The following is a 19,318-nucleotide window of genomic DNA, read 5'->3' on the forward strand; positions in this document are numbered from 1 at the left end:
AAAGGATATATACGGTTTTGTCAGGGAGGGCACCAAGCCAGCAGTGTGTCTTAGTGTAGGAGGTAACGACATAGGAAAGGTTAGGAATGAGGAACTTTTCAAGAGGTATAGGGAGGCGCTAGGGAAGGTTAGAGATAGGAGAGGGATCCCAATAGTTTGTGGTGTCTTGCCTAGAAGAGGAATTGGTGCTGAATGGTTGTCCAGGGCAATTGCTATAAATTGCCAACTGGAAAAACATTGTGCAAGAAATGATTGTGCGTTCATTGATAACTGGCAACCATTCTATGACAACAACTACCTGTACAGTCGTGACGGAGTACACTTGTCTCGCGCCGGAGTAAAGACATTGTCTGCATCCCTGGAGCGTGAAATTGTCACTCCAAAGGGGGGGTTTCGCCTGTAGAGAGAGGTGGGGGTAAGTGGGAGTCAAAAAACAAGCAGGTCCTGGGGAGTAAAACAGGACCAGGGAAGGGTAGGTTTAAATGTATACTATGCAAACAGTAGGAGCGTTAGAAATAAAATAGACATGCTGAGAGCGGTTGTATGTACCGAGAATGTAGACGTCATAGCAATCACCGAAACTTGGATGAATTTGGCAAGCAAGAACTTTTTATCATAGTACCACATAGAAGGGTACAACCTTTTTCACAAGGACAGGGAAGGTAGGAAGGGGGTAGGGGTCGCACTCTTTGTCAGGGATACATTAAAATGTTGTATTAATATTTCAATAAAGGGTGAAATAGGAACCGAGTCTGTAAGGGTAGAAATTGCAGACGGAAGAGAAAAACTAATTATGGGAGTGATTTACAGGTCCCCAAGTCTTGGGAGAGAAGCGGCTCAGCCCATATGGCAGGAAATGAGTAGGATTGCAAAATATAATAACCTGTGCATTATGGAGGATTTCAACTTCAGAAATATTGACTGGGACAACATTGTAGGTGACTATGAATCTGAAGACTTCCTAGATGCAGTACAGGACAATTTCTTAAAACAACTAATTACAGAACCTACTAGAGGTGACAATATATTAGACCTAGTATTAACAAATAAAGAAAATATTATCAGATATATCACAATAGGGGAAGAACTAGGGAACAGTGATCACAGAGAAATCAGGTTCACCCTAAATTGGGAAATGAAAAACAATGGCAATATGGACAGAGTTAAGAATGTACCTAGGTGAGGTCGCCTGGGAACAGTCAGGTCAGTCCCCGTAGGAACGGATGAGGTCACAGGCGACACAGCAATTGATCATGACTATAATATATTCACTAGTATACTACTTAAAGCACAAGAACAAAATATACCATACAGAAAAATTAGGTCAAATAAAAATGAGCCAAAGAAATGAAATTATAAGAAATTAAAGGGAAGGGAGGAGCAGTTCAGAAAACGGTATAATGAACTATCTAGGAATATTAAGAAAAATGTAAGGAAGGCAAAGAGGGACTACAAAATCAAGATAGCAAGAGAATCCAAGGCGAATCCCAAGGGATTTTTCCAGGTATATAGGACAAAGGTCAAGGACAAAGTGGGACCTTTAAAGTCAGAGAGAGGGGAAGTGATTGATGATAGTGAGAAAATAAGCAAAGCATTAAACGGCTACTTCTGCTCAGTTTTCACAGAAAATTTCACGAGGAAATTCCAGAGGTGGAACTGATATTTAGGGGAAATGAAGAAGAGAAATTAAAGAATATCACTATCAGAAAGGAGGATGTTCTTAAGAAGATAAAAAAATTAAGAAGACAAAATCCCCAGGGCCAGATGAAATTTTAACTCGAGTTTAGACCTAACTCGGACCATATTGCCATTGTTTTTCATTTCCCAATTTAGGGTGAACCTGATTTATCTGTGATCACTGTTCCCTAGTTCTTCCCCTATTAGGGTGTGTCATAGGAGGGAAGATCAGCTAAAACTAATGGCCCATCACTTTTTTGGTAGATTTTAGTGTATATAAACAGAAAATAATTTCAGTTTCAATATTTTGCAACCTTTTGCTAGGTAAATTTTAGCGTGAAATTTATCGAAAATCTAACGTACAGCTGCATTAGTGCATTACAATTAAATAGTGAACATTGCTTTCTGACCATTCTTTAACAACCCAACTAACAATATTTTTCTGTTTCAGATTCTGATGCATTTATAAGTTGATAATATTTGCGATGGCTGCTTGTGTCAGGACGAGAACCAAAAATCAGCCATCTCAGTCACTATCTTGGGTCAGGAGAGAGAGCTCCTGAAGTCGGAGTTGCCTACATTGAGAGATGCTTTGAGATCTGATGTTTTTAATCAGGCAAATCAGTGAAAAGAACCTACAGAACTTACACAAACAAAAGACATTGCCAATTGATATCACCAAAAGCTGTCTTGGCACAGGCCACTCTGGCTAACGCTCAGTTCAAACCTCCAGTCATAACAAGAGTCAGAAGAAGATTAGTGAGGGCTGCTAGCCAGTTGGGGAAAAGACAAGAGATATCTCTCTTGGGAGAGAAAACTTTTGCAATTAGGACAGCTTTGCCAAACAACTGGACCAGTTATTTGACATAATTACTTGCAAGAATTTGGTGTTCTCTGTCCTGAGTTTGGATGCGATCGTGACTGTAAATCCGAGGCCCACATCTCCTGTATTTGCAGCGTGAACTGAAGATACCTGTGGTCGAACTGGCATTTGTCAAAGCACAGAGAGAGAAGAAGACTGGCAGTATAGGGAACTCTCATGATTCCTAGCCAAGATATTCCGGAGTCAAGAGACAGGAGGCTGCCACAGAGAGACAGAAGAGGAGAAGAGTTGCCGAGGAAAAGAGACTTGAGAAGGCCCAGGGTGAGGTAAAAAGGGCGGATGATTGGAGTCAAGCTGATTCAGAGTTTAATGACTTCCCCATGGCTGATCCGAGTGCTGACCAGGAGAATGGTGACTTTGTCCCTAACCCAGAAAATAATGATCCCAAACCTTCCAGGCATAAGATTCGAAATAGGAAAGATATCCTGAGCATAGCTCTGGCCAGCATGCGACACCACACTGCTCTCAGAGAAACTGCAGAGATAGCAACAGCTGCCTGGGTTGACAGTGGTTTGATAACACCTGTTGATGTTCACCTGGTGATAGATCATAACAAAGTAAGGAGAGCTCAGGAGAAACTTGTCAGTAACCTAGAAGAGGAGTTTGATAAGGGGATAAGAGAAAATGGAATCAATTGTTTGTTCTTTGATGGGAGATGGGATGACACTAAAGTGTTCATGAAAGTTGGAGATTCTGACAAGTTGTTCCCTGCCATGGTGAAGGAGGAACACTACTCCTGCTGCAGTGAACCAGGAGGGAAGTATTTGTGGCATTTCACTCCAGAGAAAGATGACATCAGGAAACCAGCTGAGATAGTGGCAGATAACATTGTGAACTGGCTCAGAGAGAGGAACGTAGACCAGACCCTGCAAGCCATTGGAGGGACACTTTCTTCTGAACACAGAATTGGCAAGGGGGGGGGGGTCATACAGTGGATGGCGAGATTGGGAGGAAGCTGGTCTGGATTGTTTGTGACCTCCTAGCAGGGTTTCAAGACATCTGATCCAGGGAGCTGGATGGCAAGACTCTTTCAAACAACAGATGGTCTGGTCCTCTTGGCAAGATGCTGGACTCTGCCACAGAGTTAGAAATAAATCCGAGCTTTGAAAAAATCACAGTTGGCCCTCCACTCGTTGAACTTGCACATACTGTCATTGACGACCTGAGTACTGACCAGTACTATGGTTACATGATTTACAGTGCCATCAAAACTGGGGTCATGCCTGATAGACTTGCTTACCTGCAGATAGGTCCAGTCTCACATTCTAGGTGGCTCACAACGGCTCTCAGGTTCTGCAGAATTTGGGTCGCTCATCATAAACTGAAAGGGAACCAGCTTCACAACCTGAGACTTATTGTCCAATTCATCGTGAGTGTCTACTTGCCAAATTGGTTCAACACCAAAGTCAAGTCATCGTTCTCCGAAGGTCCGAGGCATGTTCTCTTCCAGCTTGAGCTCCTGAGGAGTCAGCCAAGGAAGGTTGTTCAGATTGTGGAGCAGACTGTGAGGAGATCTTCCTGGTATGCTCATCCCGAGGCAGTTCTGCAGACAATGCTCTGCAGTAAGGATGGAGGAGAGAAGAGTGGCAGTCAAAAAGATCTTGGATATGAGACTTATGAGAGGATCTGGGCATGACGAATCAGTTGGTGACGATTTCTTCAGGGTCCAGGAAGACTCCTGAAGTCAATCTGAGTGCCAAGACCCTCACTGATCTCATAGATCTGGATAACATCAGGCTGGCAGTGAGCCCCTCTTACCTGCAGCCTCACCAATGTTCAAGTCAGAGCTTTCCTGGACAACCCCATGCATGTCCCTGCCTGGCCCTCGCACAGCCAGAGTATAGAGCGTTGTGTACAGCAAGTGAGCGAGGCCAGCAGTCACGTGTACAGCCAGGAGAGGAGGGAAGGCTACATCCGAGCTCAGGTGGTCAGCAGGAGGTGATGAGTAGAAACAGAAGCAAGAAAGACATGTTCTCTATGGTGTGCAGCAACACCAGGTCGTAGTAGTAAAACCGGTTTTTGTATTTGATGATTTTGTTTTCTAAAGGAATATTAAATTTAATAAATGTGTCAAGATCATTCGTTTTACTATTCTGGATCATTTTCATCCTAATAAATTAACCTGATACATTTACTTTACTTTAAATAAGCTATTTAGTGGTGTTGGTAAAAGGGTGGGAATACTGAATTTTCATAAGATTTCAAGTTAAAATTTACCTAGCAAAAAATGAAAACTTTTCAAATCTGAAGATATCACATGATTCTGCACATAGAACTACATCTTTAATACCATGGGCCGATTTTTCAAACTCAAAAAAAAAAAAATTCGCCTCCGTATGACACACCCTATTCCCCTATCGTGATATCTCTGATAATATTTTCTTTATTTGTTAATACTAGGTCAAATATATTGTCACCTCTAGTAGGTTCTGTAATTAGTTGTTTTACGAAATTGTCCTGTACTGCCTCACTCCTCAAGTGTTGTAAGGCTGCCTCACTCCTCAAATGATGTGAGGCTGCCTCACTCCTCAAGTATTGTAAGGCTGCCTCACTCTTCAAGTATTGTAAGGCTGCCTCACTCCTTAAGTGTTGTGAGGCTGCCTCACTCTTCAATATTGTGAGGCTGCCTCACTCCTCAAGTATTATAAGGCTGCCTCACTCTTCAAGTATCGTGAGGCTGCCTCACTCCTCCAGTGTTGTGAGGCTGCCTTACTCTTCAAGTATTGTGAGGCTGCCTCACTCCTCAAGTGTTGTAAGGCTGCCTCACTCCTCAGGTGTTGTAAGGCTATCGCACTCCTCAAGTGTTGTGAGGCTGCCTCACTCCTCAAGTGTTGTGAGGCTGCCTCACTCCTCAAGTTTTGTAAGGCTGCCTCACTCCTCAAGTGTTGTGAAGCTGCCTCACTCCTCAAGTATTGTGAGGCTGCCTCACTCCTCAAGTGTTGTGAGGCTGCCTCATTCTTCAAGTATTGTGAGGCTGCCTCACTCCTCAAGTGTTGTAAGGCTGCCTCACTCCTCAGGTGTTGTAAGGCTATCGCACTCCTCAAGTGTTGTGAGGCTGCCTCACTCCTCAAGTTTTGTAAGGCTGCCTCACTCCTCAAGTGTTGTGAGGCTGCCTCACTCCTCAAGTATTGTAAGGCTGCCACACTCCCCAAGTGCTCTGAGGCTGCCTCACTCCTCAAGTGCTCTGAGGCATCAGCATCAAATTACCAGCCGATTAGTTTGGCGTCAGTAGTGGGAAATTTCTTGAATGAATTATAGCAAATAGCATCCGATCGCATTTAGAGAAAAAAAAATTAATCTACGACTCTCAACAAGGGTTACAAACGAAAAATCTTGCCTAACAAATCTGCTGACGTTTTTTAGGAAAGTCTTCGAGGTAGTAGATAATGACGAAAATTACGATGTTATTTACTTAGACTTTAGCAAAGCATTTGACAGAGTACCGCATGAGAGGCTTATGAGAAAAGTTAAGGCTCATGGTATCGAGCGCAAAGTTTTAAATTGGATAAAATCATGGCTCACCGATAGAACGCAGAGGGTCAGCGTAGATGGTGTTAAATCTGAGCGGGGCTGTGTAACCAGTGGGGTTCCCCAGGGGTCAGTACTAGGCCCACTCTTGTTCATAATTTACATAAACGATCTAGATACTGGGATCAGCAGTGACATAAGCAAGTTTGCGGATGACACCAAAATAGGGCGGCAGATTAATTCAGGGCAGGATGCAAATGCACTACAGGAGGATTTAAATAAACTGCAGGGGTGGTCAGAAAAATGACAAATGAAATTCAACACCAGCAAGTGCAGCGTACTTAATATTGGAAGAACAAATACTGTCAATGTATACAGCCTTAACAACATCAACCTAGAGAAGTCGACTTGTGAAAGAGACTTAGGGGTACTTGTATGCCCGGACCTACGGCCTAGAAAACAGTGCATTAATGTTCGAAATAAGGCAAACAGAGTATTAGGTTTTATATCTAGAAGTGTAAGTAAAAAGATTGCAGAGGTCTTAGTGCAACTATATCTTGCGCTAGTTAGGCCGCACCTCGATTATGCGGTTCAGTTCTGGTACCCTTATTATAGAATGGATATCAGTTCACTAGAGTCGGTGCAGCGAAGAATGACGAAAATGATTCCGGGATAGGTTAAAGAAACTAAACTTGCATTCCATAGAAAGACGAAGAGTGCAGGGAGATAGGATAGACGTATTTAAGTGGGTGAAAGGAATCAATAAAGGGGATATAGATAAAGTTCTTAATAATATCCGAGCAGGATAGGACTCGGAGCAACGGATTTAAGTTGGATAAGTTTAGGTTTAGGAGGGAGATAGGAAGGTACTGGTTCACAAATAGGGTGGTGGACGAGTGGAACAAGCTTAGCAACTTTGTAGTAAGTGCTGGAACGCTGGAAAGTTTCAAAAGGAGGCTCGATAGATTCATGGATGATAGAGAGTGGTAGCAACTCTCGACAGGAGCTGCCATACACAGGCCAACCGGCCTATTGCAGACTCCTTATTTTCTTATGTTCTTATGTTCTTATATAGAAACACAGACGTCAGTTGGTGAGCAGTAGTCCGGGAGTCGTGCAGTGTGTGTGGTTGACCGTGTAAGAGCCACGACAGTAGCTCACGTCCATCCTCACATTCCAACTTACATGTTCATTTTACACGACAGGTGCACCGTGTGAACGTCTGAGCATGACTAAGTACTCTCCATGGGAACACTGCTGTTGTGTGAACGCCTAGACACGGTTAAGCAGCGCCCATGTGAAACCTTGCTGTTTGTGAACGTCTGAGCATGACTGTAAGCATTAGATGTGTGTGTGTGTGTGAAGGCCTGAACACAACTAGAAAGCCACTTTGTAAACAATTGATGTATAAGTGGATGGGTAGCTGGTGTGAGTTAAGAATAAAACAGTAGCATAACAAGATCCAATTCTGTCACCAGAGCTTCTCATCTTGCAGTAAAGGTACTTTTTCCGCCTCCTTTAAATGCACTCGCCATCATCAGCTCTCACCCGGTTTTGATGCAACAGTTTAGGGTGAGACGACTAGAACTTCTCCGGTATATCTCCTCCTTCCTGTAACTCAAAGGTCATGGCAGTTGTTAGTATCACTCATGGGCCACCGTCACCCCGAACACCAAGTGTGACGACAACAGTAAATTTCAGTGAACCATCAGAACCGAATAGATATACAGTACACAGACTATTAGGTGAATCATGATGTAAGTACATTATCTAAGTTAATGTTTCACTTTTATGACAATTATGTTGAAATTATTCTGCCTATATGTATGTTTCTTCATTAAGGGAAGATACATACTGTACTGTCTTTCCTGTGTTTCATTTTCTAGCAAACGGTAAACAGAAGAGCGTCTTTTTCCTTTACTTCTGGGATGCTTGTTAGGGTTGAACAGTATAGTGGTACATTATACTCTGTTTCATTTCTTTAACTTTGGAATTTATAAGAATTTTATGAAGACAAAAACGAATATGTTGAGCTGTCCTTTGTGCATATTTAGACCAATTATGATAAACGTTCACATACTGTACATACGCCTCGCTGAAGGCTCCCTTATAAGGATTTTATACGTAAGAATCTGGCATTTTCGTCTTTTTATAGGAATTAAAGATAAAAAAAATCTAACCCGTTATTCTGCTTAATTCAACTAATACTGTATATGCATGGGACTTACCCAAACGAGTTCTTTTAATTTGTATTATAGATAATTTTGAATTGTATTTATTTTTTTGGTCATTTAAAGTAGATCAAACGTCTCCAGAATTGAGCAGTTTCTTGTGTTTTGGGTTCATCATTCTGCAGTATTTTAACTAACTAGCAGATGCCTTCTACACTACTGCCTCTAATATTGATGGATTTGGACTGTCTCTTTAATCAAATTATGGAGTTCAAAGTGTTAGCAACTTTGCTTCATCGAATCATACCTAAAGCGCTTTGCGTAAATTTCAAGTTGTTAATTGCGTAATTGGAATAAGAGATACAGTCCACGTGTTTAAGGAGAAAGTTGTGGAGCAAGACTGTGGCGGTGACTGAGTGAAAGCGAGAGGGGACACAGTAAATATTAAGAATATCTGATATGAGTATGTGAATGAAGGTGAATGAGATGCGAGAGTAAAACTTCAAGAGTAAGAGTGAAAGCTGGTGAGGAACAGAAATAGTTAACCCTTTATAGTAAATTATATAAGAGATATGAGAAGGTGAGTAAGAGAGAGGGAGAGTCAGTGTATGTGTTACGCGTGAGGGAAGGGCGGCAGACAGTACCAGAACGAGGTGGAGGTGGAGCGCGTCTCTGGTCTTAGACAATAATGGGTGGAGGTGGGTGCTGGCTGCTCTTGGGGGGTGTGAGGGGGAGGGGCGTGAGCGTATGCAGGGTAAGCCACTTCCTGACACACATAAACCACATCCACCCGTCCATTACCGACCCTGAAATATCTTACCTTTATAATTTCGGTACAAACTAAATAAATAGAAAGGTTCTAGCTCGTCTAGTTCGAATTAAAAACAATAGGTTATTGGTAGCTACAAGTGGAATGTCAAGTAAACGAGGTTGGGCGGGAAAAATATATTTCCACCACTTTTATCCAATGTTTATTACCCGTTTGGTGCTGTTATTGACCAGTGGATCAGCGAAGATTCAAGCTCTCTGGGGTGACGTGAGGGAGATTGAGCCCCGGGGATTAAGAGCGGTGCAGTGTTCACAATTAAACATATATTAGGAGTAAAATGGACAGCCGTCGACTCGCTTTTCCTTTCCTTTATGGTGCGGGAGGAGGTACGGTCCCCGTGGCGTCCCGTGCCTCCTCACCACACCATCGCCCTATATAAACCCTGAGTGGCTCCCTCACTGCTAATGTCCTGTTTTAGTTTCATCGACGTCATATCGCGGTATATTATAGATGAGAAAGATTAAAAGTTATGTTGCAGGTATCATATAAGGGCTTCGAAAATAGTGCGTTAATTATCCATAGTTGTATAGTTAATGTTTACGTTGGTGTAAGGTTGGCTCCTCCGTTATCTATAAACCTCACTTTGGGCCCGACCCATTCTTATCTCATCTACATAATATTATTTTGTAAATAGAAATAGAAACACTCGGGTCACTATTCCTCGTTGGTCGTTTGTTCGGTGGATCAGATGATCAGCTTTATCTCCTAAATGTAATGCTATCGAAGATTGCGGTCACTGGCTCTCTGGATTTGTGGGGTGAGGCTAGAGGAAGACCTAAAAATTTCCGCGCCCTGCAGCAACCACCATTATTGTCGTCTCCCTCGGTTATGCCATTGTTCTCCTGAGGCAAAGGTAGGTTAGTTGTGGCTATCACCTGGTCAGGTCATTAAGACGGCACACACTTCCAATTTGGCTTAACGTAGGTACGGTAATGGGTGGTCCGGTCATTTTAGGGAACCCAGACGCCCCTCTCTTGCCCCCCAACCCCAGCACTGGGTCGTAACACCAAGACAATGGTGTCGTTGTAGCTGCATTATTTTCCTTGTGACTACGGCTACCTGCGTCGTTCCCCTTCCTTTTATGACCTAAATGTATGTCCTGAAACGGAATATTGTCTCCATAACTCGGCTAGAATTGTGAAGCTTGAGCACACCACGTCGAAACACCAACGCCCAGGCTATGACCACTTAAGGGGTTTAGTACGTAATTCTGACTTTGCATGAGGTGTCTCCTGGCTCACTGTCTGATTATTTATCGATAAACCACATTTAGGCGAGTAAGGTACGATTACTTGCTTCATTTTCTCTTTTATCTTATTTCATAGTTCGACATTATGTTTTACGTTAGACATTAGAGTAGCTTAAGTAGCAGGCTAAGTGCTTCCTTTGGTGACTGTTTCTCCTCTCCTTCCAGTGTCTTCTACCTCAAAATAAAGGTATGATGCCCGTTTTCTATACTGGATTATCACCAAGAGGCAGCACTCTAGCCTGACTCCGTTATGTAAACGACTTACACCAAATCATGCCTTCCCTCGCAGTCAAACTCCACCGATTTGAATATCCCGGGTATTATGGTAGAGCATCGGTCTACGTGTTCCGCTCACATAACAACAATATTGTAGCTCTAAATTCCATGAACATAACTCGAGAAATAGCCTGGTAAAGTAGAACGGGTATGGCTTTTCTATATAGGAACTATGCTACCAGTAACTACATAATGGCTTAATTTAATTCAGGATAAAGGTCTGTTCATTTAGTGATACGAGGTCATTACTGGGGTTAAAGAGTGTCGTGGATGTTATAGGCACAGTGAATATCGATCAGTGCGTGTTGGAGCACCAGCCTCGGGTACAGCGTCACCCTCCTTTTGATGGTGGCGCACACCTAGTTGGCGGCTTTCATATATTTCGTATCATCTCAAACGTTTAAACCGATTCTCTATTAGCGATTTAGCGATTGTTTCATTTATGTCGAACATGTTTAGTAAGAAGACTACTGAAAGCAGCAAATGAGTCCCATTGTCAACACAATGTTATAATGTTTAGATCTTTTGAAAAGGAATTTTCAGAATCCCGCCTAGGCGCCTAGCTAACAGATATGATCATTCATATTTATTTACACTTCCCCAGCCACCCGGCCCACCCTCCGTAAACCAGAATGGTGAGTCGTAGCTCACGGGTTAGACAGAAGCAAACTAAAGGCCCCAACCTCTAGGAGATACATTAAGATGGCCCGTAGTTATAACTTTCCCCGCCATTATTGATCGTATTAGCTAGCGAGGCCTTGCCAGGACACCAAGTACACCCGCCGCCGCCTGCCTGCCTGCCTGACCTCGCTATTGTGGCCCACCAGGCTCGCTGTATCAAGTCTGGGTCGTTATGAGAGGCATTAAGGGAGTATTGTGAGGGTCTTAGCCATGCGCTCCAGGAGGATTTGTGAATAGGGCGAGGACTGGTAGGGAGTGTGTTGGTGAGGCTGCTGACGTTAATCACAAGACAGGTTGACGCTCGCTACCTGTCGCTCTCGCTTGTTAGAATTGATGACTAGCTGATTGGAAGGTTGCCTGGTAGAGCAGAGCAAATGTTGTGAAGCTGCCTCACTCCTCAAGTATTGTGAGGCTGTATTCACTTCTCAAGTATTGTGAGGCTGTCTCACTCCTCAAGTATTGTGTGGCTGCCTCACTCCTCAATTATTGTAAGACTACCTCATTACTTACGTATTGTAAGGCTGCCTCACTCCTCAAGTGTTGTAAGGCTGCCTCACTCCTCAAGTGTTGTGAGGCTGCCTCACTCCTCAAGAGTTGTAAGGCTGCCTCAATCCGCAAATGTTGTGAGGCTGCCTCACTCAAGTGTTGTGAAGCTGTCTCACTCCTGCCTCACTCCTCAAGTATTGTGAGGCTATCTCACTCCTCAAATATTGTGAGGCTGTCTCACTCCTCAAATATTGTGAGGCTGCCTCAATCCTCAAATGTTATGAGGCTGCCTCACTAGGGTGTGTCATACGGAGGCGAATTTTTTTTTTTGAGTTTGAAAAATCGGCCCATGGTATTAATGATGTAGTTCTATGTGCAGAATCATGTGATATCTTCAGATTTGAAAAGTTTTCATTTTTGCTAGGTAAATTTTAACTTGAAATCTTATGAAAATTCAGTATTCCCACCCTTTTACCAACACCACTAAATAGCTTATTTAAAGTAAAGTAAATGTATCAGGTTAATTTATTAGGATGAAAATGATCCAGAATAGTGAAACTAATGATCTTGACACATTTATTAAATTTAATATTCCTTTAGAAAACAAAATCATCAAATACAAAAACCGGTTTTACTACTACGACCCGGTGTTGCTGCACACCATAGAGAACATGTCTTTCTTGCTTCTGTTTCTACTCATCACCTTCCTGCTGACCACCTGAGCTCGGATGTAGCCTTCCCTCCTCTCCTGGCTGTACACGTGACTGCTGGCCTCGCTCACTTGCTGTACACAACGCTCTATACTCTGGGTGTGCGAGGGCCAGGCAGGGGCATGCAGGAAAGCTCTGACTTGAACATTGGTGAGGCTGCAGGTAAGAGGGGGCTCACTGCCAGCCTGGATGTTATCCAGATCTATGAGATCAGTGAGGGTCTTGGCACCTAGATTGACTTCAGGAGTCTTCCTGACCCTGAAGAAATCGTCACCAACTGATTCGTCATGCCCAGATCCTCTCATAAGTCTCATATCCAAGATCTTTTTGACTGCCACTCTTCTCTCCTCCTCATCCTTACTGCAGAGCATTGTCTGCAGAACTGCCTCGGATGAGCATACCAGGAAGATCTCCTCACAGTCTGCTCCACAATCTGAACAACCTTCCTTGGCTGACTCCTCAGGAGCTCAAGCTGGAAGAGAACATGCCTCGGACCTTCGGAGAACGATGACTTGACCTTGGTGTTGAACCAATTTGGCAAGTAGACACTCACGATGAATTGGACAATAAGTCTCAGGTTGTGAAGCTGGTTCCCTTTCAGTTTATGATGAGCGACCCAAATTCTGCAGAACCTGAGAGCCGTTGTGAGCCACCTAGAATGTGAGACTGGACCTATCTGCAGGTAAGCAAGTCTATCAGGCATGACCCCAGTTTTGATGGCACTGCAAATCATGTAACCATAGTACTGGTCAGTACTCAGGTCGTCAATGACAGTATGTGCAAGCTCAACGAGTGGAGGGCCAACTGTGATTTTTTCAAAGCTCGGATTTATTTCTAACTCAGTGGCAGAGTCCAGCATCTTGCCAAGAGGACCAGACCATCTGTTGTTTGAAAGAGTCTTGCCATCCAGCTCCTGGATCAGATGTCTGAGTGGCAACTCGTTGGTGTGGAGGTCACAAACAATCCAGACCAGCTTCCTCCCAATCTTCCGCTCTATCCACTGTATGACCCCCCCTTGCCACCCTGTGTTCGTGTTGGTGCTGTCCCCTCCAATGGCCTGCAGGGTCTGGTCTACGTTCCTCTCTCTGAGCCAGTTCACAATGTTATCTGCCACTATCTCAGCTGGTTTCCTGATGTCATCTTTCTCTGGAGTGAAATGCCACAAATACTTCCCTCCTGGTTCACTGCAGCAGGAGTAGTGTTCCTCCTTCACCATGGCAGGGAACAACTTGTCAGAATCTCCAACTTTCATGAACACTTTAGTGTCATCCCTTCTCCCATCAAAGAACAAACAATTGATTCCATTTTCTCTTATCCCCTTATCAAACTCCTCTTCTAGGTTACTGACAAGTTTCTCCTGAGCTCTCCTTACTTTGTTATGATCTATCACCAGGTGAACATCATCAGGTGTTATCAAACCACCGTCAATCCAGGCAGCTGTTGCTATCTCTGCAGTTTCTCTGAGACCAGTGTGGTGTCGCATGCTGGCCAGAGCTATGCTCGGGATATCTTTCCTATTTCGAATCTTATGCCTGGAAGGTTTGGGATCACTATTTTCTGGGTTAGGGACAAAGTCAGCATTCTCCTGGTCAGCACTCGGATCAGCCATGGGGAAGTCATTAAACTCTGAATCAGCTTGACTCCAATCATCGGCCTTTTTTACCTCACCCTGGGCCTTCTCAAGTCTCTTTTCCTCGGCAACTCTTCTCCTCTTCTGTCTCTCTGTGGCAGCCTCCTTTCTCTTGGACTCCGGAATATCTTGGCTAGAAATCATGAGAGCCCCTATACTGCAGTCTTCTCTCTGTGCTTTGACAAAATGCCAGTTCGATCTGGAATCTTCAGTTCACGCTTGCAAATACCGGAGATGTGGGCCTCGGATTTACGATCGCGATCGCGCTTGCTCCTTCAGGACAGAGAACAATTGGGCGCACAAATGGTATGTCAAATAACTGGTCCAGTTGGCGGCGAAATTCACATCCCTTAACTGCAAGATTTCCCTCTCTCCCAGAGATATCTCTTGCCTTTTCCCAACTTCAGCTGTGATCTCTCACTAATCTTCTTCTGACTTGTTGTATTTGGAGCGAACTGGCGTTAGCCAGGGGTGTACTGTGCCGGGCAACTTGGTCATATCACTGTAATATCGTTGTTTGTGTAAGTTGCTGGTTCTTTTCACTGGATTTTGCTGGGTTAAAACACCGTATCTCAAAAGCATCTCTCAATGTAGGCAACTCCGACTTCAGGAGCTCTCTCCCAGACCCAAGATAGTGACTGAGATGGCTGGATTTTTGGTTCCTCGTCCTGACACAAGCAGCCATCGCAAATATTATCAACTTATAAATGCATCAGAATCTGAAACAGAAAAAAATATTGTTAGTTGGGTTGTTAAAGAATGAAGTCAGAAAACAATGTTCACTATTTAATTGTAATGCACTATTGCAGCTGTACGTTAGATTTTCGATAAATTTCACGCTAAAATTTACCTAGCAAAAGGTTGCAAAATATTGAAACTGAAATTATTTTCTGTTTATATACACTAAAATCTACCCAAAAAGTAATGGGCCATTAGTTTTAGCTGATGTTCCCTCCTATGACACACCCTAATATATATTTCATTAGCCCAATAAATCACTCGGACTTCTACATATAATCAACACCTCACCCTACCAGGATTCAAACCCACGATCTTATAATTGTGACCGGGGTATGCTACCTCTGGGCCACCAGGACAATAAAAGCAGTCCTAGACTCTACTATATTTCACACAAAGCCTGTTAAACGACCTTATGGCGCCATTAACCTCTAATGGGGACCACCCGTGCCGCTTAGGTGATCAGGGCAACGTTTTACCAAATCTGGCTTCGAAACACGAGGATCCATATATATTTCATTAGCCCAATAAAGCACGCGGACTTCTACATATAATCAACCCCTCACCCCACCAGGATTTGAACCCACGATCTTATAATTGTGACCGGGGAACGCTACCTCTGGGCCGCTAGGACAATAAAAGCAGTCCTTGACTCTGTTATATTTCACACAAAGCGTGTTCAACGAGCTTATGGCGCCGTGAACCACTATAGGGGACCAACCGTGCCGCTTAGGTGATCAGAGCAACGTTTTACCAAATGCGGCTTCGAAATACGAGGATTCAAATATATTTCATTAGCCCAATAAAGCACTCGGACTTCTACATATAATCAACACTTCACCCCACCAGGATTCAAACCCACGGTCTTATAATTGTGATCGGGGTATGCTACCTCTGGGCCACCAGGACAATAAAAGCAGTCCTAGACTCTGCTAAATTTCACACAAAGCCTGTTCAACGAGTTTGGCTGGAGCCTCTATCTCGGGGACCACCCATGCCTTGGAGTGATCAGAGCAACGTTTTACCAAATCTTGACCGAAACACGAGGATCCGCCATATGTTTCATTAGCCCAATAAAGCCTCGGACTTCACCATTTTAGTAACACCTCACCCGCAGGTTTAGAACCCCACGTCCTAATTGTGACCGGGGAACGCTTCTCTATTACCAGGACATTAAGCATTTCCTAGAGATCTGTTATATTTCAAACAAAGCCTGTTCAGCGAGCTTATGGCGCCGTGAACCTCTAATGGGGACCCCCGTGCAGCAAGTGATCGGTAACATTTTTGCAAATGTGAAAACTGAAACCCGAGGATCCTATATATTTTGTTGAACCCATTAAGCACGCCAGACTTCACATATAATCAACACCTCACCCACCAGGTTTGAACCCACAATCTTGTATAATTTGTGACTGGGGGCCCGCTACCTCTGGGCCACCAGGACGGCAAGGAAAACAGTCCTAGACTCTGCTATATTTCACATGAGCCTGTTCCAGGCTTGGTAGCCGTGGCAGACCTCTAATGGGGACCACCCCCGTTGCCGCTTAGGTGATCAGACCAACATTTTTTACCAAATCTTGACCCGAAACAAGAAGGATCCATATATATTTCATTAGCCCAATAAAGCACGTGGACTTCTACATTTAATCAACACCTCACCCCACCAGGATTTGAACCCACGATCTTCTAATTGTGACCGGGGAACGCTACCTCTGGCCTACCAGGACACTAAAAGCATTCCTAGACTCTGCTATATTTCACACAAAGCCTGTTCAACGAGCTTATGGCGCCGTGAACCTCTAATGGGGATCCCCCGTGCCGCTTAGGTGATCAGAGCAACGTTTTACCAAATGTGGCTTCGAAACCCGAGGATCCATATATATTTCATTAGACCATTAAAACACGCGGACTTCTACATATAATCAACACCTCACACCACCAGGATTTGAACCCACAATCTTATAATTGTAACCGGGAGACGCTACCTCTGGGCCACCAGGAAACTAAAAGCATTCCTAGACTCTACTATATTTCACACAAAGCCTGTTCAACGAGCTTATGGCGCCGTGAACCTCTAATGGGGACCACCCGTGCCGCTTAGGTGATCAGAGCAACGTTTTACCAAATGTGGCTTCAAAACCCGAGGATCGATATATATTTCATTAGACCATTAAAGCATGCGGACTTCTACATATAATCAACACCTCAACCCACCAGGATTTGAACCCACAATCTTATAATTGTGACCGGGGGACGCTACCTCTGGGCCACCAGGACAATAAAAGCAGTCCTAGACTCTGCTATATTTCACACAAAGCCTGTTCAACGAGCATATGGCGCCGTGAACCTCTAATGGGGACCACAAGTGCAGCTTAGGTGATCAGACCAACATTTTACCAAATGCGGCCGAAACAAGAGGATCCACTATATATTTCATTAGCTGGCAATAAAGCTTTGGACTTCTACATTTTAATCTTCCTCTTTGGGGTTTGAACCTGATCTTATAATTGTGACGAGAATGCTACTCTGGGCCACCAGGACAATAAAAGCAGTCCTAGACTCTGCTATATTTCACACAAGCCTGTTCAACGACTTATGGCGCCGTGAACCTCTATTGATCAGAGCAACGTTTTTGCAAATGAAATGGCTGCGAGGGATCATATATATTTCCATTGGCCCAATAAATAAGTTTATTTATATAAATCAACACACTCACACAGAGTTAGAACCCACGATCTTCTAATTGTGACCGGGGAACGCTACCTCTGGGCCTAAAGACACTAAAGCATTCCTAGACTCTGCTATATATTTCACACAAAGCCTGTTCAACGAGCTTATGGCGCCGTGAACCTCTAATGGGGATCCCTCGTGCCGCTTAGGTGATCAGAGCAACGTTTTACCAAATGTGGCTTCGAAACCCGAGGATCCATATATATTTCATTAGACCATTAAAGCACGCGGACTTCTACATATAATCAACACCTCACCCCACCAGGATTTGAACCCACAATCTTATAATTGTGACTGGGGGACGCTACCTCTGGGCCATAGGAAACTAAAAGCATTCCTAGACTCTGCTATATTTCACACAAAGCCTGTTCAACGAGCTTATGGCGCCGTGAACCTCTAATGGGGACCACCCGTGCCGCTTAGCTGATCAGAGCAACGTTTTACCAAATGTGGCTTCGATATCCGAGGATCTATATATATTTCATTAGACCATTAAAGCACGCGGACTTCTACATATAATCAACACCTCACCCCACCAGGATTTGAACCCACAATCTTATAATTGTGACCGGGGGACGCTACCTCTGGGCCACCAGGACAATAACAGCAGTCCTAGACTCTGCTATATTTCACACAACGCCTGTTCAACGAGCTTATGGCGCCGTGAACCTCTAATGGGGACAACCCGTGCCGCTCAGGTGATCAGACCAACATTTTACCAAATGCGGCTTCGAAACAAGAAGGATCCATATATATTTCATAAGCCCAATAAAGCACGCAGACTTCTACATTTAATCAACACCTCACCCCACCAGGGTTTGAACCCACGATCTTATAATTGTGACCGGGGAACGCTACCTCTGGGCCACCAGGACAATAAAAGCAGTCCTAGACTCTGCTATATTTCACACAAAGCCTGTTCAACGAGCTTATGGCGTCGTGAACCTCTAATGGGGACCACCCGTGCCACTTAGGTGAACAGAGCAACGTTTTGCCAAATGCGGCTTCGAAACAGGAGAATCCATATATATTTCATTAGCCCAATAAAGCACGCGGACTTCTACATATAATCAACACCTCACCCCACCAGGATTTGAACCCACAATCTTATAATTGTGACCGGGGGACGCTACCTCTGGGCCACCAGGACAATAACAGGAGTCCTAGACTCTGCTATATTTCACACAAAGCCTGTTCAACGAGCTTATGGCGCCGTGAACCTCTAATGGGGAAAACCCGTGCCGCTTAGGTGATCAGACCAACATTTTACCAAATGCGGCTTCGAAACAAGAAGGATCCATATATATTTCATAAGCCCAATAAAGCACGCAGACTTCTACATTTAATCAACACCTCACCCCACCAGGGTTTGAACCCACGATCTTATAATTGTGACCGGGGAACGCTACCTCTGGGACACCAGGACAATAAAAGCAGTCCTACACTCTGCTATATTTCACACAAAGCCTGTTCAACGAGCTTATGGCGCCGTGGGCCTCTAATGCGAGACAACTCATGCGCTTAGGTGATCAGAGCAACGTTTTACCAAATCGGCTTCGAAACCACGAAGGATCATATATATTTCATTGGCTTAATAAAAGCATCTTGGACTTCTTCGCCTAATCAACACCTCCTCCACAGGATTAGAACCCGATCTTCTAAGGTAGCGGCCGGGGAGCGCTACTCTGGCCCACCAGGACACTAAAGCATGTGGTGGCGACCGGAGGCGCTACTCTGAACACCGAGAAACTAAAGCAGTCCTAGACTCTGCTATATTTCACACAAAGCCT

The sequence above is a fragment of the Homarus americanus genome, unplaced genomic scaffold (genome assembly GCF_018991925.1).
Source record: "Homarus americanus isolate GMGI-L3 unplaced genomic scaffold, GMGI_Hamer_2.0 scaffold24694, whole genome shotgun sequence".
Taxonomy (NCBI): Eukaryota; Metazoa; Arthropoda; class Malacostraca; order Decapoda; family Nephropidae; genus Homarus; species Homarus americanus.